General features: G+C 35.0%; 1 protein-coding gene across 1 annotated transcript in view; it reads right to left on the bottom strand.

Moving 5' to 3' along the window:
• The window catches only part of LOC122895787 (cadherin-10), a 175,889-nt gene that overhangs the window by 133,504 nt on the left and 20,451 nt on the right, over positions 1–21,934 (bottom strand). The gene's annotated exons all lie outside the window — the stretch shown is intronic.

Raw genomic sequence — 21,934 nt, 5'->3', positions numbered from 1 at the left:
ATCTGTATTTTTGTTTCCACTATGCTAATTGTAGTTGATTAAATTTAGAGATAGATATTTAAATATTAATATTTTTCATATTATAAATATGAATGTTTGGCCTCCATTTCAAAAAAACACTTATGATTAAAACATTACATTTTCTTTGGATGGCAATGCTAAATAGCTTTACCAAATGGAATTATGATCCCTGAATATAGAGATTATATATTGATTCAATTTACCTCTGGTGAAATCTTCATACTAACATCAGTAAATACTTCCTGGCAATATTCTCATCCTTACTTTTATTTTTCTCAGTCCAAATCTTCAAGAATATTTTAAGTTCCTGTACTTATGTGCATTTGGGGGTACAGAAGAAAGATGGGAAATGATAAAGAGGTAAAGAAATGTAAACAGGTGAGAGTACAGAACAAAATATGGATGCTCCCCCTTTTACTGAGCTCCTGAGAGGGAAACAATTCCCCCCTTAGCTTCTCTGAAGGATCAATAATGAATACTTACTAAAAGACAATTAAAAAGAACAAAAAACCTCCAAAGGCTCAACATTGGCTAAGTGACTGTTATAGGCCAAACATATTTCTATGTAGTTTAAATACTGTTTCCCATCTTAAATTATTGACTGCTCTGGGAAAGGTGTTTGTTTGTTTGTTTTTAATGTATTTATTTGAAAGAGAGAATAAGAGAGCAGGCAGAGATTTGGGAGAGGGCAGGAAACTCTAGCAGACTACCCACTAAGTGCAGAGCCCGACCCTGGGTTGTGGGGTGGGGGTTGGGTAGTCAGTCTCATAACCCTAAGATTATGACCTAAGCAGAATCAAGAGTTGGTCACTCAACCAACCGAGCCACCCGTGCACCTTGTAAAAGGACTTTATTACTTCATTTTTTTAATCCCTAGGACTTAGCATGGATCCTTGTATATACAGTCACTCAATAAATCATTGGAAAAAATTATTGGAAAGTAACATTATTTTTCCTTGGCAGGATACCCACATCTAGATCATACAAACTATTAATACCATTTAACTGATACATCTCACAAGTCTGAGGAATTATGCAACATGTCTCATGTGGCATAGCTAGTAAGTGACTAAACTAAGATTTTAGAACAGTCTCTTGCTTTCCTCTTTATTATTATATGATCTAGTTCGTATAATAAATAAGACTGTTCAACTTGTAAAACAGCAATAAACATAGTTACAGAAGAGAATATGAAACAGGATTACTAGAAATGTGGTTTAAAAGTTCCTATCACCTGTTTTTCAGAATAGGTTTTTGTTAATTGGTAGGTATATGTCTAACATGGGCCCTAGTGCTCTCTTCCTCCTGGTGTCCACAATCATGTGTAATCCCTTCCTCTTTAACATTGGGCTGACCTAGTGACTTGCTTCTAGCCAACAGAATACAGGAAGCATGAGAGAGAATAATTCGAAAAATTATGACTTACATCTTGCTAGCAGACTCTCTATTGCCTTCTCTGCTTACATGATCGAATGATAGGCTGCCATGTTGAAGAGGATCATGTGACAAGCAGCTGACTCTGGCCGAGGGCCAAGAGCCATCAAAGAACTGTGGCCCTCTGTCCGACAACTTATGAGTGACTGAGTTCGGCCAACAACCACCTATTCAGTCCCTCTCATGGCTCCTTTGACTGCAGCCTGTGAGAAAGATCTATACTGGACCCAGCCAAATTATGCCTGGATTCATGACCCACCACCACTGTGATATAATCAAAGTATGTTGTTTTAAGCAGCTAAATTTTCTGATAATTTGTGACATGTTAATATATAACTAATGTGATAAAATTCAGAAAGATTAATTTAAAAAATCATATATTCCTGAAACAGGTATCAGTTGCTCATAATTATACAAATAGATGTAGTTAAGGGACACCGTGTCCTAAAGCCTCTTGGAAGTAAGAATAGTTACTTGTTACACTTAACTAATGAATCATTGAACACTGCATCAAGGACTAATTATGTACCATACAGTGGCTAACTGAACATTTAAAAAAAAAAGTATAGTTACTTGAACTACAATAAATGCCATATTTTATCTGGTTCCAATCACAATAAGGTACTTCAAAAAGAAAATTTTTCAAAAATTGTTATTTATTTTTTGTAGATAGATACACCAGTTCTTATGACCTTAACTTAACAACTCAAAGATACATTGCTTTTTCACATTTTAGCACCTTTGAAAGGAGAAAACATCTTTCAATGAATGACATTGAAAGAAATTTATTCTCTTACTGATACAAAATAACAGTGTTAATAAAATTGATAAACCATAATAATTTATGCATGTCTTAAGGTATAAAATTTTAATTTTCTTTCTTTTTGATCTGTAATATTGGATTATAAATCTAACTCACGAATACAGTGGTCCTTAGAAATTCAAAGAAGTCATCTAAGAAAATATACAGCCCTAAAATTTATACACATATTTCTTACAATAGTTTAAAAAGTTAATTTTTTATTTGTTCGAGTTTATTGCTTTTATTTTTTTATTTTTTAAAGATTTTATTTATTTATTTGACAGAGAAAAAGAGATCACAAGCAGGCAGAGAGGCAGGCAGAGAAGGGGAGAGGGGCAAGCAGGCTCACCGCCGAGTACAGAGCCCGATGCAGGGCTCGATCCCAGGACCCTGAGATCATGACCTGAGCCGAAGGCAGAGGCTTAACCCACTGAGCCACCCAGAAGCCCCAAGTTTATTGCTTTTAATCAGTACAGTGAAATTGATATGACCCTAATTGAACTTTGGGAATGCATGATGGTTTTTTCCACTCATCAAAAATGTTCATGTTTATAACAGCCTCTGATAGATTATTACTATTATATTTTTGAGTCTTTTTAAAAGGATGATTGGATTTTTGAATTAGTATTGTGCAGTACCTTATTTGCAAAGCACGAGGACACACCCTTCAGAGATATAAGTCACATCTCTTGTTTCTGAGACAAACTTTAGGAATATCATTGTCATCTAGAATAATCCTTGACCACTTTGACATGGGAAAAAAACATAAAAGAGTGCAATGTAATGTTTTTCATTCTACTTTTGCTAGAGGTATCTGCTTCTTAAAATTGAAAATGGAAAATTGAGGTTGACATCAGCAGTAGAGAACATGTGGAAAGTGGCCTAGGTATCAGCATTCAACTGTTATTTTTTCATATTTTGACTATAGTTGTGGTGAACAAAAGGACCGTAAAAGTAAAAGCTCAGGAAAAACAATGCATTTGTACTCTCTGCTGTAAATATATCAGTGAGAAGTATAAATAACTAGATGGTTGATAAGATTCATTTTTACAGCAGTATGATTCACTTTTATAACCTTGCTAGCAGAAAAAAGAGATTAAATCATCTTTATTTTCTACATATCCTCTTACTTTTCTGTATAGTAGTTTTCAAAATTTTGTTCATTGTTTCCACTGTATTCTTTGCCCGATTCTTTGGGTTGCAAGCATCCTTTTCACTGGAAAAAAATGAAGTATAGTTTTCATTTATTATAAAAATTAAAGGAAGTCCTTGGAAGTCTTTGAGGCAGCTTGTGAAGATGTTCTCAGTAAGTAGGAATTGGAACCATGTTGCAATATAGGACATGCTGGCAATTGTCTCAAGCTTTACAGGAACTAATTTGGGGGCACATGATTTATTGGTCATTAAAGAACCAGTCTCTTGCAAAGATACGATATATAGTACAGAGAAAATCTTTTCATTATCTTTAGAGTAGAAAGACTTCTAACAGAAAGGCCTTTGTGAATGGGCTTCTATTGCTCTCTCATCACCACTGAAAACACCTTGACTTCACTATTCAGTATGTCGGTGTTTGTTGAGTGAAGCATTTAAGAATAGAAAAATTACAGATGCAACCTGAAGTCTGAGGAATTATTTATTTGGAGGGATACCTAAACAGCCAAATCTAACAGATGGTCTTCAGAGTAAAAATATGTGTTCTGAAAGAGCATGACTAAAGTCAGATCAGACAGCTAAGGCACATAGTCTTATCATTCTGATAAGGTTTTCTGGTTCGATTGTATGGTTGGGGTTAGTGTATGGCTATAATTCAAACTCAGTGGATCTGTAAGTGTTAAAAAAAAATAATGACTCATCCTGATAGTACGAACACTGGATCTGAGGACAGATCATCTCATTGCCATGATAATTTACGAGGTGGGAAAATGTAAAGAAGTACAGATGAAAGGCACGTTCAAACAATGGGACCTGGCATAACACAACAGGCAGTATATTCCCCTTCTAAGCCCAGAGAGAAATAGAAAAATATCTACTACTGTCATCAAATTCATTCTGGTTTGCCCCCTTTCAACAACAGACACGCTTCCTTCTGATTGGATGGCATAGAATTTAGACAATATAAATATGGGAACAGAAAAAGTAAGAGTCATGAAATTGTATTTGCTGATCTCGCTGCAATCTAGGATGGACACATGTATTTTAAAATTTGAGATAATAGAGGGTTATTATGCTTTTGGTAACGGATCCAGGATGACGCTCCGGAAGCCAGCGAAATGGATGAGGAATCAGTCCTACAACGCCTTCTCTGCCATTGCCTTTGACAACCTTCCCACTGCCCTGGCCACCATCTGATGAAGCTAGTTTTGTTGTATTTTTCAAGCAAGAGAAGCAGATAGCCTGCAACTATCAGGCTACTGATGTCTGCAATAATTATCTCTGCCAACTAAAGTGATATTTGAGGATGAAACCTGGACACTATTGAAAGTGAGGCAGAGCACAAGATCCATATTTATCTGGGCTTTCTTCATTTTGCCACCTGCTTGCTCATTGTTTACCAGCTGCATCCAAGAGAACAGAGCTTATTTTTTTAATGTACCCCCCACCCTCACTGTTTTTCTGTTGCCTAAAATAGTAGCTGACTAAATGTGTAGGCTTTGGCTTCAACCATAATACCATCTTCAACTGCAGGAGCTCAGCACCTGGAGGCATTCACATGTTCTGATGTCTCCAGCGAGCGTGGCCATTACCCCAATCCACTTATGTACATTCTTAACTATGCTTTTTTTTTCCTTTTAAGTTAAATTCAGGTGTACTTTATATATAAAAATACACATATTTAATGTATGCATTTTGATGAGTTTGGATATATATGCATGCACCTGTGACATCATCCCCACAATCAAGGTAATAAACATGTCCATCACTTCCAAAAGATTCTGTGCATCCTTGTTTTTGCATATGGTAAAAACACTGAGCATGAGATCTAGCCTTTTAAATTTTTAAATGTATAACACAATATTATTAACTATAGGCTCTATGTTGCACAACAGAACTCTAGAACTTACTCATTTCCTGCAACTGTAACTTTGTACCCATTGAATGCCAACTCCCCATTTCCCCTTCCCCACGTTGTCTCCAGTTGCCTAAGTTACTCAGAATGCATTATAAACTACCTCTGTCTATTTTTCTAATGTCATCTTTCATATATTTCTCTTGGCTGGTTTTCTTCTCCCTCCATTTATTTCCACCAATACATCAAGGCCATTTCTGCCTCAGTATCTTTATACCACTATATCACTGCTCCTCCTGTGTGGAAAGCTCTCTGCTCACATTTTGCATATAACACATTTCACAACTCTCAAGTCTCAACTCAAATATCACCTCCTCAGAAATCTCTGTCTTACTTAAAACTGGGCCTCAAAGATATTCCTGTTCACCTCATTCGTTTCTTTTGTAGACTGTTATCACACAGTGATATCAGTGCTATTTTTATCTGTTACTTAACTCTCTGTCATCTATACCTAAAATACATCACAATACCCGATTCCAGGGAACTAGCATTTGTTGTTCTTTGTTAAATACACAAACACAGAGCCGTACCGAGTACATGGTAGAACAATATTCTGTTGGCAACAAACCCAATGAAACAGAGAATGAATAAATAACTTAAGTCTTTTCTAAATCTAGGGAGCTTCCCTAAAGTCTTCTATGTCTATCATGGATTGTGCTTCTTCTCGTGAGTATAAAGCTCCCAATGATATAAACATACCTCTCCAGCTTTCACTTGACTTCCAGGTACAACTTAGACTCTCATTTTCAAGGCTATCCATCAGACCGACTTTTTTTACCCTGATGATTCCATATAGTAATGCATATATGGGATTCCATAAAGTGATCAAGGCATGTCTTTTGGAAATTATGCCTTAGAGCATGAAGTGGTCCTTACTGTGATCAGCCATGGCAGATGTTCACTACCCAAATCTGCTGGCAATTAGAGGTTATGATTTTGACTATAGTATTTTGTAATTTATTTTTCCACATTGTCAAGCTGGCCTGCCTTCTGTTTCTTTAAATCATTTCAATAAGAACCATACTCTATTCATGCAATGTTACCTATAGTAATTTTCTTATGCTGTTTTGAAAGAAAATATGTATTTCATGACATTGCATGGGTATAGTGCTTTTCAGCATGTTAAAAAGAAGAGGAGGATCAATGTGTATTAATCTTCAAGATTTATCTAGGTTTGGTTAAAAAAAGAAAGAAAAAGAAAAGTAGATCAACTATTTCATTTTTCTGCTGCAAAGGCCAAGTATTATTTAAGTGTTCACTACTTAATTCGTAATAAAATTAGAATGAGTTTTTATGTGTGTTTCCCAAAGCTAATGAGAATTAGCAATTTTTAAGCAACAAATTTGGATTATAATTAGCATTATGGTTTTCAAGATTTCTTGCATTTTTAGAGAAGAACATGGAGTATGGGTTCTATAGCCAGGTATATCTTAAAGCGAAAGGCAATAAAAAGAAGAAAGCATAAAATAAATAAATGGTGTCATTGATAAATGTGAATGAAGTTAATTCGAACTTGGGGGCTATTACAAGATAGCAATTATTTTGGAAACCCTGGATATAACTAATACTCTCTCTATTTTTTTTTATAAATATTAATAGAAGTTCTAAATTTTTTTTCAAAGATTTTATTTATTTATTTGTCAGAGAGAGAGGGAGAGAGAGCGAGCACAGGCAGACAGAGAGGCAGGCAGAGGCAGAGGGAGAAGCAGGCTCCCTGCCGAGCAAGGAGCCCGATGTGGGACTCGATCCCAGGACGCTGAGATCATAACCTGAGCCGAAGGCAGCTGCTTAACCAACTGAGCCACCCAGGCATCCCACTAATACTCTCTATATTAAAAAAAAAAAAAAAAAGTATAGCATCTTGTGCATGGTAGGACGTTTAGCAGCATCCCTGGCCTTTATTCACCCACTTCCAGGAACGACGTCACCTTGCTCAATTGTGACAGACAATTGTGTTCAATTGTGACAGATAAAATATCTCCAGCTGTTGCCAAATGTTTCCTGGGGAAATAGAAGCAAAATTGTCCCCAGTTAAGAACCACACAATGGTAACATCACCTATAATATTTGTATTTAGATGAATCACTTATAAAGACTGAAATATTTATATTTAAATGAATAACTTAATTAAGGACTAAAAGCAAATCCTAAATAAACTGTGTATGTTAAAAAGGAAAGGAAGATTGAGGGCTGAAATTAGAAGCTAAGTCCTGAAAAGAGGAAAGCATTGTGCATATGTTTGCTAATTAATTTGTATGCAAACTTAGAATGTAAGTCAATTTTTTTTAAAGAATATCATTCTGTGTTCCCATTTCTAAAACTATTTTTATAAAAGCCTGAAGTTCAAAATGACCTGAGTTCATCTAATCCAAATCAGTAACTGTATAAATGCAAAAAATGAGTCATCATAGGGGTAAATTATTTCCCTAAGGGTTCATACTGGCATAGCTAATCCAATAATCCAAAACTCTAGATTCCAGTCACACCAAATTCCCGAACACATTCTGCATGTTCTCAAGCAAACACTTAGGCTTTCCCTGCAATACACTGAACCAAAACTCAGGAAAATATCAAAAAGCTCCTATACACTAAAGTATGTGATTGATATGGCTTAGTAAGTTCTGAAATAATTGACACAGAGACTAGCTGAAAAATTGGCAAATGAGGAATATGGGAGAAGGTAGAGGAAAGAATGCTTAGGTTCAGAGAATCTCAAAAAGTCACTTTTCGTAAGAAACAGCATACAGTATATATTTGTTAGAGTTTTTATCCTAGAAGTCTAACCGTCTACCTTTATTCTTCCCTTGGTTTTCATTAGAATGCATTAATTCAACATATCTTTTTGAAAGAAAAATCTTCATTTTTGGTTTAGAGGCAATAATGACAATAAAATATTTGTGGGTTTTTTTTTTTAAGATTTTATTTGTTTATTTGACGGAGAGAGAGATCACAAGCAGGCAGAGAGGCAGGCAGAGAGAGAGGGGGAATCAGGCTCCCCGCCAATCAGAGAGCCCGATGCGGGGCTCAATCCAGGATCCTGAGATCATGACCCAAGCTGAAGGCAGAGGCTTAACCTACTGAGCCACCCAGGCACCCCAAATTTTTGATGACTTAGTGATCTTGGCTTAGCTGATAGGTATAGTACTGCTCCACATTTAAAAAGAAATAGTTGGCACTAATTTAAAATATGGGGAAAAAAACATATATTTAGCCAAATTTACCAATGAATATATTGATTATGTGAAATGCAATTTGATTTTCATAGCCTAGGTATGTCAACATAAATTCCAAATGACTGAAAGAGGAAATGTAAAAGCAAAGCTATCATTTAATATCTTTCATATCTCGTAAGGAAAACAGAAGACTAGAGAAATATCCATCCACAAATTAATGGAAGGTACTAGCAAGAAATAATGAAATAACTACTTTTAAGTCTTCCTTTGCTCTTTCTGTTAGGGTTATATATCTATACTCCTTACCATGCCATCTCTAAAGAGAAGAGAAGAGTCTCCTAATTAAGTGAACGACACCCACATCCCACTCCATTCCCTTTCACTTTGGTCATGTAACTTGGTTCGGCCAGATGACTGGCAGCCTCAAGTTCAAGACGACTTCAAGACTTTGTTTTGTTTACACAAGAACATCAAAGAAATAGCAGACAAATAGAAGCTTTGACTTACGAATTTCCAAGTATGCATTGATTTCGTATCAGTAGGAAAAAGATAATTTGGATACTTTTTGAGCAAGAATTGGAGGGGGAAAAAAAAAGCACAACTTAGGATCCTGATGGAATCTAAATCAAAATGAAGAGCGCCTGGGTGTCTCAGTGGGTTAAGCCGCTGCCTTCGGCTCAGGTCATGATCTCAGGGTCCTGGGATCGAGGCCCGCATCAGGCTCCTTGCTCAGCAGGGAGCCTGCTTCCCCCTCTCTCTCTCTGCCTGCCTCTCCATCTACTTGTGATTTCTCTCTGTCAAATAAATAAATAAAATCTTAAAAAAAAATCAAAATGAACTGAAAGGTAATTATAAAAATATCACACCACCATTGTAGACAGGAGCTTTTAAAAAGTCTTTAAAGAAAAAACTGACTATATTAAATAAGATAAAAATACAGTTAATGTAAAAGCTGTAATAATAACAAACCTACACATTTTTAAGGACAACATGTATATGTGGAAAAACTATATGTAACATATATGATAAAAGATTTAATAATTCAAAGACACAAAGTACTTTGACAAATTAATAAAAAAAATGATAACCACAATAAAAGGTGAGTAAAAAAATGAATAGATAATGTCTCCAAAAAAAGATAAGAATCAGTCTATTATATATTTGTCATTATTTTTGCTGACAAGTCTATTTGAAATACCTTTTCAATATTGATTGAATGACCTGCTTTTTAATTCCTGAATCCCAAGACAGAATTCCAAAAAATAGATTTCTCATCCTCTGTGCAATTAGGAAACCCACATGTGAATTTGTTTGCACAAATTGGTAAAACCATTTACAGGCAAAAGAACCCCAGGGCAATAAGGTAATGTTGACTTTATTATCAGGCATAGTCTAGCTGACAGTTCCAAAAAAAAAAAATCCAGCTGAAATTAAATATGAATTTTTATCATCCCATGGTCTGCTGTATCAAAATAGCTGATTAAATTATGACCTATGGTAACCTAGAATAAAATGCTCACTGAGCACAAGGCTTTGAGGAATCAGGTGGCTTTTCCAAGAGAACAATATATAAGGCATGAGGAATGTGTGAATTGTGGAAGAACTGGTTGTTTCAAATTGAGAGAAACCATGGGAATAATCTTGTTTCATCTACAACTGTAAACCTAAGGCGGAGAGTTTAGGTTTGAGCATTTTTGATTTCGATCAAATTGAAAATTTGATCCTGCCAATTATAAAATGTTAAGTTGATTGCATACACAGTTCCATTACTACCACAGCATAAAAACTAGTGAATTAATTTAGAGCAAGTAAGATTCTGAATATTGGAGTAGGGAAATATGGTAGGCTCCAAACGGCTCAGTGTCCCCCCAAATCCCAAATATCCCTGACTCTTCACTATCAGTAAAGCACCCCTTCCTCCCAAGTGCAATAAGGCCCTTTATTTTGCTTTTGCTTAAAATCCAATAAGGACTTCATCTGAGTACTTTACAAGGGAAAACTATTCTTGTTATGTCCATCGTCCACCATTTCTAATTACCTCCTGATCTAAATCAGAATTGGAAACCAATGTGCCCAAGGGAGACAATTACAAATTCAGATTCTAGAAGTCACAATTAAGCACAAAAACATTGCATGAATTTTTGGATTTGTATCAGCAAAAATCTAGAAAATACAGATAGGATTAAATTTTGAAAGTAACAAACCCAGGATTACAGAACGTAATTTTATGATGCAACATTTATTAATATCATTACCCTTCCTATGAACTTTAGAATTATTATGCCAACCTCAGCACATGATAATGGGGTTTGCTTTGCTGTTTTATTAGCTAATTAAAATATAGACTTAATGAAGACTCTGAGATGCCCAAAACTCTATTTTTTGTATAAAGGCATTCATTTAATTAAGAAAATGAGAATGGTAGACCAGTTTTATTGTATGTAATTCACTCAATTTACTCCTTACATATCTTAAAAAAGGATAAAACTATTTTCTAAACTATTTCTAAATATTAAGAAATGCGTATATGATGGCAAAGCCGCATCTTCAAAAAGTATTGTTGAGGTTTTTCCCTGTTGGCTAAGAATGCTGCTAAGAGATTATGCAGTTAAAAATCTTCCCTATTTCTATGCGCAAGAGGAGACTCCGAGTCTGGTATTTTAAAGTAAATATGAGAGTGTTGGAGAGCACATAATGCCAATGGATTATCAGACGCAAGATGTAATTTCTGCAATTAATAGTGGTTCAAAAGAGCATTTTTCAGTGACTAATTGATACAGTCTCTATGACTGAAACCGATGTATAGCATTCCAAGGTCTGCAAGAATTATACACCTGAAAATCCTTTAGATTGCTCAGACAGAAAAAACGATGCTCCAACTACAACAGAGATTCGTCTCTTTAGCCAAATTCCAGAATTGCTTCACTTCAAAGACTCAGAGACCAGTGAATTATTCAGTCTTTGACCATACCTGGGTAATAACCATGATAACAGCAGAAATATCTCCTCCCTAACTTTTCCAAATGAGATTTTTTGGGTTAGCTGTGAACTAGGAGGACAGAAATAGCTAGACATTTTGAGAACTTTGATAAAATTGTTAAGTTTATGAAAATACTCAGGGACCTACTAGATTTTCTGATCCACTACACAGAATGGAGACAAATTAGCATTAAAATGGACTTTTGATCTAATTTTATCTCATGATCAGTTTAGTAAAGCCTCAAACTTATCCAATATCAATGTACACAGTTTCTAGGCAATTTTATTGAAACGGACATGCTCAGAAACTGGAAGAAAATCCCCAATAGCTAGCCAGCATTCATTCCTTTTTTCTCCTCCCTAAATATTTAATTTCATGTTCAGATTTTTATCCTGCATCCCACCTTGCCAACTCATGTATGTAAAGGGAAGACTTAACCATATCTGATTTAACAAATTTCAGCAATCCCATGTTCCCTGTTCTTAACTGCTTCAAGGACAGAATTCTAAGAGGAACTCTTTATTTATTATGATAGACCTGTCTCACTCCCTCTATTTCATGCATGGTAGTTATGGAGAAGAAAGCATATAACCTAGATTACTACTATTTTACAACCATAAGGGGACTTATCAAGGGAAGAATTCAAAACTGTGAATGAAAGAGAATAGATCCAGAGGTAACTACGTTTTTGAGCAGCATGAGATCCCTATATCAGTCAACTATAAGTTTGACCCATTTCTGGCCTTCTAGTTTACTGAACCAATAAATTATTTTAGAGAAGGAACTATATTCACTAACTGGAAGTTCACTAAAATTTGCAAACAAAATCATCCTAACTTTCTGTGACTAGCTGTAGATGCGTACCTGGAAATAAAATGGTATTTGTTGGTTTAGTTCTATATATAAGACAATGTACTATAATTATGTTAATTATGAAATTTTGCTAGCCCAAGTATTTAATTTTTTCTTGATAGGAAAGCAATTTTCTTTATTAAACAAGAATAATTCTGGCAATGTTAATATTAAATGTGAAAAAAACCACCATGACATTACTCACTTGGAAGTATGAGATATTTCTAAATAAATTTCCAGTTAAGAAGACATTTAATGATCACTTCAGTGCAATTTATACTTCCCAAGAATTTGCCATTTGGATTTCTAAGAGTATGTTTTTCTACAGGTAATATTTTATTCATTAGGACCACTAAGACATTTCATAAGGGGCTTAACATTTATCAATGGACTTAATTATTAATGTTGTACCATAGATTTTACCTGTTATTTAAAAGTTTTAAAAATTGTTTCTAAAAAGACATATGGATTTGAAACTTTGAACATTTGGGTCTTAAGTCTAAACCATAAATTTACCCAGTGAATAGTTTAAAACCTATAACTTCACTAATTTAATTCATATATCTAATATTCAATGTCAGGTATTTAAAGTTAAATAACATGCATACATTTTCTTCCTAAAATTGAGATGTTCACACGTAATTTATATTCAATTTCATAGACAAGAAACTAATTTACGTTTTGCTCAAGTGTGTAAATGGGTGCTTAGAGATACCCTTTCTGTGTTCTTGCCCTTTCAATTTAAAGATGTAAGTTAACACTTGCATAAATATTTAAGGATTAGGACATTCACATCACTATTGTATATACTCTTACCATATCAAAAATAAACTCATGTTCTGAGTTATTTTTGACTCTTTTGTAGATTACTGACCAGTCCTACAGAACACACTAAAATAATAAATAATAACACGTAAAAATTAAAATTTTGACAGAAGCTCTTGAAATCTGCAAATAACTGAAAATTTAAAAATCAAGGATAAAATTTGTTAAAATATATATTGAGGATAATTAAGAACATAGGAAATTTATTACTGACACTATGCAATACCTCTAGATACTTCTCAATATATCATTTAATTTCAGTATAAAATAACCTCTACAAAGGAAAGAGAAGTCTAATTAAAGAAAATGATCATGATAAAGACTTCATGGTCATGAATAAACATTTGATTAAACTGTTATAATACTCAAGCATTACTTCGATAATTATACAATATAAATTTTTTCTATAATTCTATAAAGTGGTCAACATCAGTTAATGTTTAAATAAGTTTTAAACAGATAAATGGTTCTCAGTTAGGTAGAACTAGTACTTCCTTAAAATCATTATGTCAGAATATAATTAAGATCAGTGTTTAAAAGATATAGTTAGTACATATTTAGAACTTTAATAAAAATATAAAATTCAAAAAGAAAAAGGGTTTCATGTTTATCCACTTAATATTTGTGCATTAAAGTAGTATAGTCAAATGAATCTTAATAGTGACATTTAAATTAAGTAAATACTATGTTAATTGAAAATATGTAAAATATAGCTGTCAATAAAGCACTCAGCAACCAGCTTTACAAAATTATCATGATTTGTATGGTTCAACCACAGTTGTCTCCTTAACTGGTTTGAACTTTTGCTTCATAACTAAATAGCCTTCAGTAACATTCCAAAGAGTACAGTTTCCATGGAACAAAAAATTCCTGCCATCATGCCCATGTCAAGTTATTTTAACCCAATATCATTCAAAACTACACTTATAATAACAGTTTATTTTGCTGAGATAGGTTCTTGAATGAACAAATGATAAACCACCTTGTGATCTATACAAAATGAATGAGTGGAGGAATGAACTCCTGCAGAATGCACATTGATTGAACATTGATAAATTGGGGGGTATAATCTACCTTTTTCACAACTACAGGAGATACAGAAAAATCACAAAACATTTTTGACAATGGTGTATAAAATGAGGCCGGAGACACACCAATGGCTAAAATTCTTAGTCTCTTTGGACTGTTATGGTATAAAAATGCCATTGACTTAGTGACTTAAATAGCAAACATTTATTTTTCATAGTTGTGGATGCCGGGAAGTCTAAGATCAAGGTGCCAGAAGATTCTATGTTTGCTGAAAACGCACTTCCTGGTTCCTAGGCCACATATTTTTGCTGTGTCCTCACATGGTGGAAGGAGCAAGAAGGGACCACTGGGTCCCCCTTATAAGGGCACAAATCTCATTCAAGGCTATGCCTTCCTTATCTAATCACCACTGAAAGGCCCACCTACAAATACCCTCACATTGAGGATTAGGTTTCAACATAAATCCTGACAGGATAAAAACCTCAATCTATAGCAGATCCCTTATAATTCTAAAACTGCATAGCTCTATTACCAAGAACCGATTTTAAGGTGGCTAACTAGATTTGTAGGTATAATGAAAGTGATGAAATCAAGTAATATCTTAATGAATCTTCTTACCCCAAAGACACAAATGTAGTGATTTGAAGGGGCACCTGCACCCCAATGTTTATAGCAATAATGTTCACAACAGCCAAGCTATGGAAAGAGCTCAGATGTCCGTTGATAGCTGATTGGATAAAGAAGAAGTGGTATATATCTATAATGGAATATTACACAGCCATCAAAAAATAAATCTTGCCACTTGGAACAATGTGGGTGGAACTGAAATAACTCAATCAGAGAAAGACAATTATCATATGATCTCACTGATATGTGGAATTTAAGAACAAGGCAGAGCATCATAGGGGAAGAGAAGAAAAAATGAAAAAAGACAAAACCAGAGAGAGAGACAAACAATAAGAGACTCTTAATCTTAAAAAACAAACTGAGGGTTGCTGGAGGGAGGAGGGGGGAAGATGACATGCCTGGGTGATGGACATTGGGGAGGTTATGTGTTGTGGTGAGTGCTGGCTGTTGTGCAATAGTGATGGATCACAGGCCTGTACCACTGAAATAAATAAATAATACATTATATGGTAATTAAAAATAATAAATAATAAATAAATCAAGAAAAAGGTAATAAATCTGTCTGTGGTCTGAGTTATACATTAGGTACCCAATTATATACATCTTTATATATATAATTTTATATGCATATGCTTTTAAAATTTCTATGTAGTTTATAAATTAATTGTAGTTTATTTATCTTTTTATCCACCTCCATACCACTCCTCACCCCATCTAACAATGAAAACAAAAACAAACAAAAAAGTGTAGCATACAGTATCTTCACTTGATCTTAACCAAAAGGCCAAGAAGAGTAGCATACAGTATCTTGGAGTTGTTTTCACATACACTCACAGTGAATGATATTTTTTCTTCCTCCCACATCCAGAGAGAAAAGACTGAGCATGTTAAATTCAAATAAATTTCACTAAATACAAAGAGTACAATTTTCCATTATCCATCATTTTAACCTTAATCCCCCCAAAAAGTACTCACTGAGGGGCTTGATATTTTTAAGCATCAGGAATTCTTCCTGATCAAAAATTTTCCAAGGCTTTTAAAAATTATAAATATTTCTCCCTTTATGTCTTTAAATAGGAAAAAAAAGTGTTATTATTAGAAAGTGTATCAGACAGAATATAAAGGTTACATACTGATAAAATTGTATATTGAAATATAAGATGTGCATTGGTATATAGAAAGAAAATTATGTTTCATGTTGATATAAAATTTTATAATATATTCGAATATGGAACCATAAGTACTTGGGAAATGGGAACTTTTCTTCTCAATAGACTGCATGAAGAGAAAATTAAACACAAGCCAAAATGTTTGAAAATCTTTCAAAACTTTTCAGTAAGTTCTACAAATGCAATTTGATATTCTCTATCCATCCTTTTTACTATGTTTATATTAATGCCTATATTTTAAAATATAAAAATATTGCAAGAGAAATTCAAATAACCAAAAATGAGATTTTAGACATGTTAATAAGCATCACAAATGTTTCAAATGTCTCTCTTTTAAAAAAAGCACCATTCTGGCACTTCACTTTCTTCTCCCTCTACAAATATAACACTGCCATAAAAATTCATGTGTGTATTTTTGATGCTTATTTTTTTTTCTATTTTTGCCAAAATTTGTGTATCCAAAAACACCACATAATTTAATTTTGGATTGTTTCTGCTTTTATAGTATAGCATTGCACTTTTTTTTAAAATTTTTGCTACACTGAGATTTGTTCATAAAAAGGAATACTGTTAGCAGTATAATGAATGTGGTATAGTCACATGTACCGGCCTAGACACTTCTCTGAAAAATCCTGTTAATTTCTTTCCTTTTCAGTTTTACCCATACTGACCTCAGACATAAAGCTCTAATCTCTCACAGATATTTACAATTTTGATCAGTATGAACAAAACACTAGTTTTTTTAATATTCCTGAACATGGATATTTCCCTGTTGTCCTTTTGACAGCTCAAAATAAAGCAGTTAATTATTTATACTTGCTACATTTTGACAAAATTATATATATATTAAAAGAAGATTCCGTATTGTTTTTAAGATGTACATAACTTCCTCAACAATTAGGCATCCAAATATACTGAGAAAGAGTAGTACTAAGAAGCGAAGTTCTTCATTTTGTGTAGAATTAACAAGCCTTCCTTATGAATCAATTAAGATAAGAAAAAAATTTATAGAAGACATTTAAAATGTGATTGAGCGTTCTTTGTTCTTAAAATCTGGCCTTTGAATAAAGGAAGGTCTCTAAAAATGAAGCAGCACATTAACTCTGTATTTGATTTAAAATCATATAAATCCAACTATTTTTCTAGGAGGGTGATAAGGACAGGACATATACCTGTCAAAGTTCTACTTTTCTGACCTTTATATATTGTTTAGAATTACTCTAAGCAGTCAACTCTGAATATGCCAGTTATATATGACCACAGTTCGCGGCAAAGCAGGTGTTTTTTTTTTCTTTTTCTCCTCATTGCCACAGTTTTGTAAGTGGTGCCTGTACCAGTCAGTATTCATATTAGACATAAAGAATGTTGACAGAAGAGGAGCAGACAAAATATACAAATTCCAGAAAGCAGCAATCAATTTACCTGACTGACTAGCTCTGGACAGTTTGTTTTAACTTTTGAAGGTTTATGGAAAATTCTTTTTAGGTTCATCTTATTGTCAAGGTCTAGCTGTCGGCATAATCTATGAGACGTTTCCACCTATTAGCATCTGACTTGATATTGTGAAGTTGAAACTGGGCTATATCTGCCAACAAGTAGTGGGAACCTGTAGCTCTGATGCCGTTTAATTCAGGAAAAACCCCCTTCCATCAGCTGGCTACTCGAGGACAGTCAGAACTGCCAGGTCAGAAGAGCCATGCCTTGGAGTCTGTAAGTGCCCTTGCCTCTCAGCCCTTGCTCACCATTCGGAGGACTGTGAGAGCATCAGTGGGGAGAAAGAAAACCAAAGAAGTGATCTAGTCTCCTTGCAATCTCCAGGATTGCTCACCACCTAAAAACCCTACAGAATCTCCATATCCGTTCACTTATTTAAACACTCAACCATGCATATGAATTGAGAAGACACAGAGCTGAACAGATCAAACAATATTCTCAGCCAGCACTGAGCTTACATTTTTATTGGAAGGATTCAAACAAAAAAACACAATAAATAAGTAATGCACCAGAAACAAAACAAGCAAATTCATAGTCATCAGGAAGGTTGATTTCATTGGGAGGATACCAATAACAAACAAATGGGAAAAGTTAAATATATAGTATGTTGGATGTTGGATGTTAGGAAACTCTGAAACTGGATAAATGGCTCAGGAAGTGTTGAAGGGTTTCTGTTTTATTTTATTTATTTTTTTAAAGATCTTATTTATTTTTTTGACAGAGGGAGATCACAAGTAGGCAGAGAGGCAGGCAAAGAGAGAGAGAAAGAAAGCAGGCTCCCCGCTGAGCAGAGAGTCTGATACAGGGCTTCATCCCAGGACCCTGGGATCATGACCTGAGCCAAAAGCATAGGCTTTAACCCACTGAGCCACCCAGGCCCCTGAAGGATTTTTATTTTAAACAGAGATATCAGGGAAAACCTTTCTGAAGGGGTCATGTTTGAGTAAAGACGCTTTGGGGAAAGGAAAGGAGGAAAGGAAAGGAAGGAGAACCTGAATTGGCATATACATATATATATACACACATATGTAGGTACATGTACATGTATATATGTAAAATATGTGTGTAAACCATATATGTAAAATAGGTATGTTATGTGTGTCTATATGTGTGTATATATTTATATTTATATTTATATATGTGTGTGTATATTTATGTCCCTAAAATCTTTCCATGCAGAAGGGACATAAAAATACCAAAGCTCCACCCAAAGCAGGGGCGTAATAAAATGTTACATGCTCTGCTAGAAGCCAAAATGGTAGAGGTGGTAGTCAGCCCTGGGAAAGAGGACATGTTCTTGGAAAGAGAATGGGGACCAGATCCTAGAGGGGCCCTGCCAGCTCTTGCAAAGTCTTTGGATTTTGTACTACATGAAGCATTTGCCCAGAGGAGTAACATAAGCTCACGTACTGGCGCTGAGAGTAGGTTTAGGTGGGACAAGCATGGAAACGAGGAGATCCTTTTGAAGGCTACTCAATGTAGTTAGCATGAAGCCTCCAGAAAAATGTCAGTATGAACAAATTCACACAAAACAGCTGACTCTTAACAAAACATGTTCATTTATTAGCACCATGCTCTAACTGACCGCGCTAACCGGCCAGCTAAAGCCTCTTCATTGAATGTGGTGAAACTTTTTCAGCTTTTGATTGTTGTAAGCAAGAGGACAAGTGACGCGTGAAGAGCGTATGTGTCCTATGTGGGCTGGGAGAACCTGCAAGGAGGAAGAAGATGGGGGCATGAGGGAAGGGGGGACATTCTCCCAGCTAACCGTAGAAGATTCCTGATCTCTGTCGATATTAGGAGGTTTGTTCTGATAGGCTGTCAAATTTGGAATTCATTAGGATGAATGAGAATGTGCAGAATCAGGTATGGGTTTTAGCCAAATCCCTCTTGCTTCTAATGAGAAGATGGGTCACCATTCCTAATCCCTGTCGGTTTTGAAAGCGATAATCATGACGCATTTGAAATCTGCTAATATAAACTTTGAGATACACAGTATGTCTTACTCTTCTTCAGGTCTCCCACACTTAAAATTTCTAGGATAAAGGAGGCATTTATTTGTGGTGGTAGTGATTGTGGCGGTAGTTATGGGATCTCTCAGTATTTATGAGACACCAACCATTACTTCGTGTATTTTAACTACAAAGAAAAATACAAGTAGCTTGGGGGAGGGAGCCTTCTAATGTCACATTTATATGTTACCCACATCCACATAGTTTTTAAAATAAATCTTTCCTTAGAATCATCCCACTTTGTAAAACTCGAAAAAAAATGGAAAAATACAGAAATCATCTAATTCAATTCTCTCACTTCAAAAAGAGGATTCTGAGACCAAATAAAGCTCTTCAACTTGCATATTTGACCTCAGTTCTGGCACTTTCTAGGACATGTAAAAATGGGAGGTAGCTTCAAAGAGTGCTGTACTTATAATGCCAACTATGTGGAAAAGAAGGAAAAAAAAAGACAGTATGTCTCTGCCAGAAATGAGTACTATTTCACCCTCCCTTGGTGTTACACAGGAAGAAGATATAGGGTTGGGGAAAATGAATCTACTGGATCAGGGCAGCCTCCTCATGCTCATTCACAGTCAGTTTCATGCCAGCGGTTCCCACAGATGCCGGGCGGCGAGTCAGGCACACTCCCTATTGGGGGGACTAGTTTTATTTAACAGTCTTGAACAGCTGGAGAGCACACAGCTAATGACCACTTGAGCATGAAAGTGTCTGATGACTGCATATAAAATATGACATGCGATGAAGATAAAAGGTAATAGCAATATATAACAGAACAAATGTGCAGTGACAGCCCAAAACATGTAAATTGCATAACAAATTTTAAAAGAGAGTGTCATTGTAAAGTGCATTCTTATGCTGGAGTATTTCTTTCAAATCAGAAATAATTTAAACAATCAGAGAACCTCTCTTTTCAAATACCACAAAGCTACATGAAAGGAAAATGATGCAAAGCTAGCAAGAGAGAATAAGAAAACCCCAAACCGAGAGATTTGCAGGTCCGGTAGGAGTTTTTCAATAGCATTTAAGCATCATGTGAACAAAAATATTTACGAAATCAAATAACCCTCTGGTCAGAATATCTCTTACCTTGCAGAAAAGGAAAGCTATCAAAAACAAAGCAAGCAGAAGGCAATGCTGAATTCCAAATGATGCAGCAGGCTGAGCTGTACTTTTAAATAACCGCATATATGTTTTTGGGGATTTGTCTCACAGCATGTGCCTTTTTTTTTCCCCCTTCACATAACTGTCAGCTATATCAGTGATGAAAATGAAAAATGTATCACTCAAAACTATTTTTTGCATTTTTGGAACTGTACCTTATCTAGTGAGAAATGAAAGTTCTCTTTTTTTTCCCCTATGAAATACATTTCTATAACATTTCTTCACGATCACAGTGTAACAGCAGGTTGGAGGGAAAAGAAACAAAAAACAAAAAACAAAAAACAGGACGTAGCCAGATACCCACACAGCAACGGGTTTTTAGAGAGCTCACTAGGTGCTCCAAGGTATAGTAGGGACAGAAATCTAGCCTTCAAAGAAACAGCATCCTATGGTGAGGAAGGAACCACTGAAGACACCCTCCTCTGCACTGTTTCCTCCATAGCACTTATCACCATTACCCTATTAAACAGTTTTGTTGGATTTGTATCGTGTGATCCCCATCCTGGAATGTGAATTCCACAAGGTCATAGATTTTTTATATGGATTTTTGTCCCACTGCTTTAATCAATTTATAAATGAATCAATACAAAGTTACCAAATATTACTGAAAATTATTCAATCAAATTGTGGGTAGGTAACATAAACAAGAAGGAGGAAAACATTCTGAGACATTTAAAGAAAGCTATAATGAGGTGACATGAGACTGGGAATGGTGGTCATGGGGGTATGAGGTTTCTATGTCAGTATATAAAATTATGTGGCTAATTCCATAGTAATCACCACACAAAGGTGAAGCCTAAATCATTTCGTTTGTATTCCCAGCCTCATTAACCATATACAAAAGTAGGTTTTCTTTTCTGTTTTAAAAAAATAATTTTGTAATTTCATTTTTGAGATTCTATATTCAGAAAGGAAATTAGAAGTCAACTCTTCTAAATGCCCAATTTTGGGGGAAAGCAAGATAAAGCCAACAGGCACAAATGCTTGTGTTAAAGATCCTTTGATTGGTGGAAAGGGCAAGGCAGGAACTCGTATTCTGAAATGCTCACTCTTTTTATTATGAACTTCTATGGCCCACTTGCCTGAATGTTCTTGTACAATGCTGACTGCATTGCCTCCAAGAAATATAGTAAAGCTGGAAAATTCTTACAGAAAGACAACTAAACTATTGTTGAAGAAATGGAGAGGCTTTGTCTAGGAAGACCTTACAGATTAGAATCTTCAATCTGGATACTCTGACATCTATTAAATCATGAAGAAGGTTGATAGTGTGAAAGCCCAGCTA

Source organism: Neovison vison, chromosome 1, assembly GCF_020171115.1.
Source record: "Neovison vison isolate M4711 chromosome 1, ASM_NN_V1, whole genome shotgun sequence".
In the NCBI taxonomy this organism is placed as follows: domain Eukaryota; kingdom Metazoa; phylum Chordata; class Mammalia; order Carnivora; family Mustelidae; genus Neogale; species Neogale vison.
This window is presented reverse-complemented; position numbering and strand designations above follow the sequence as displayed.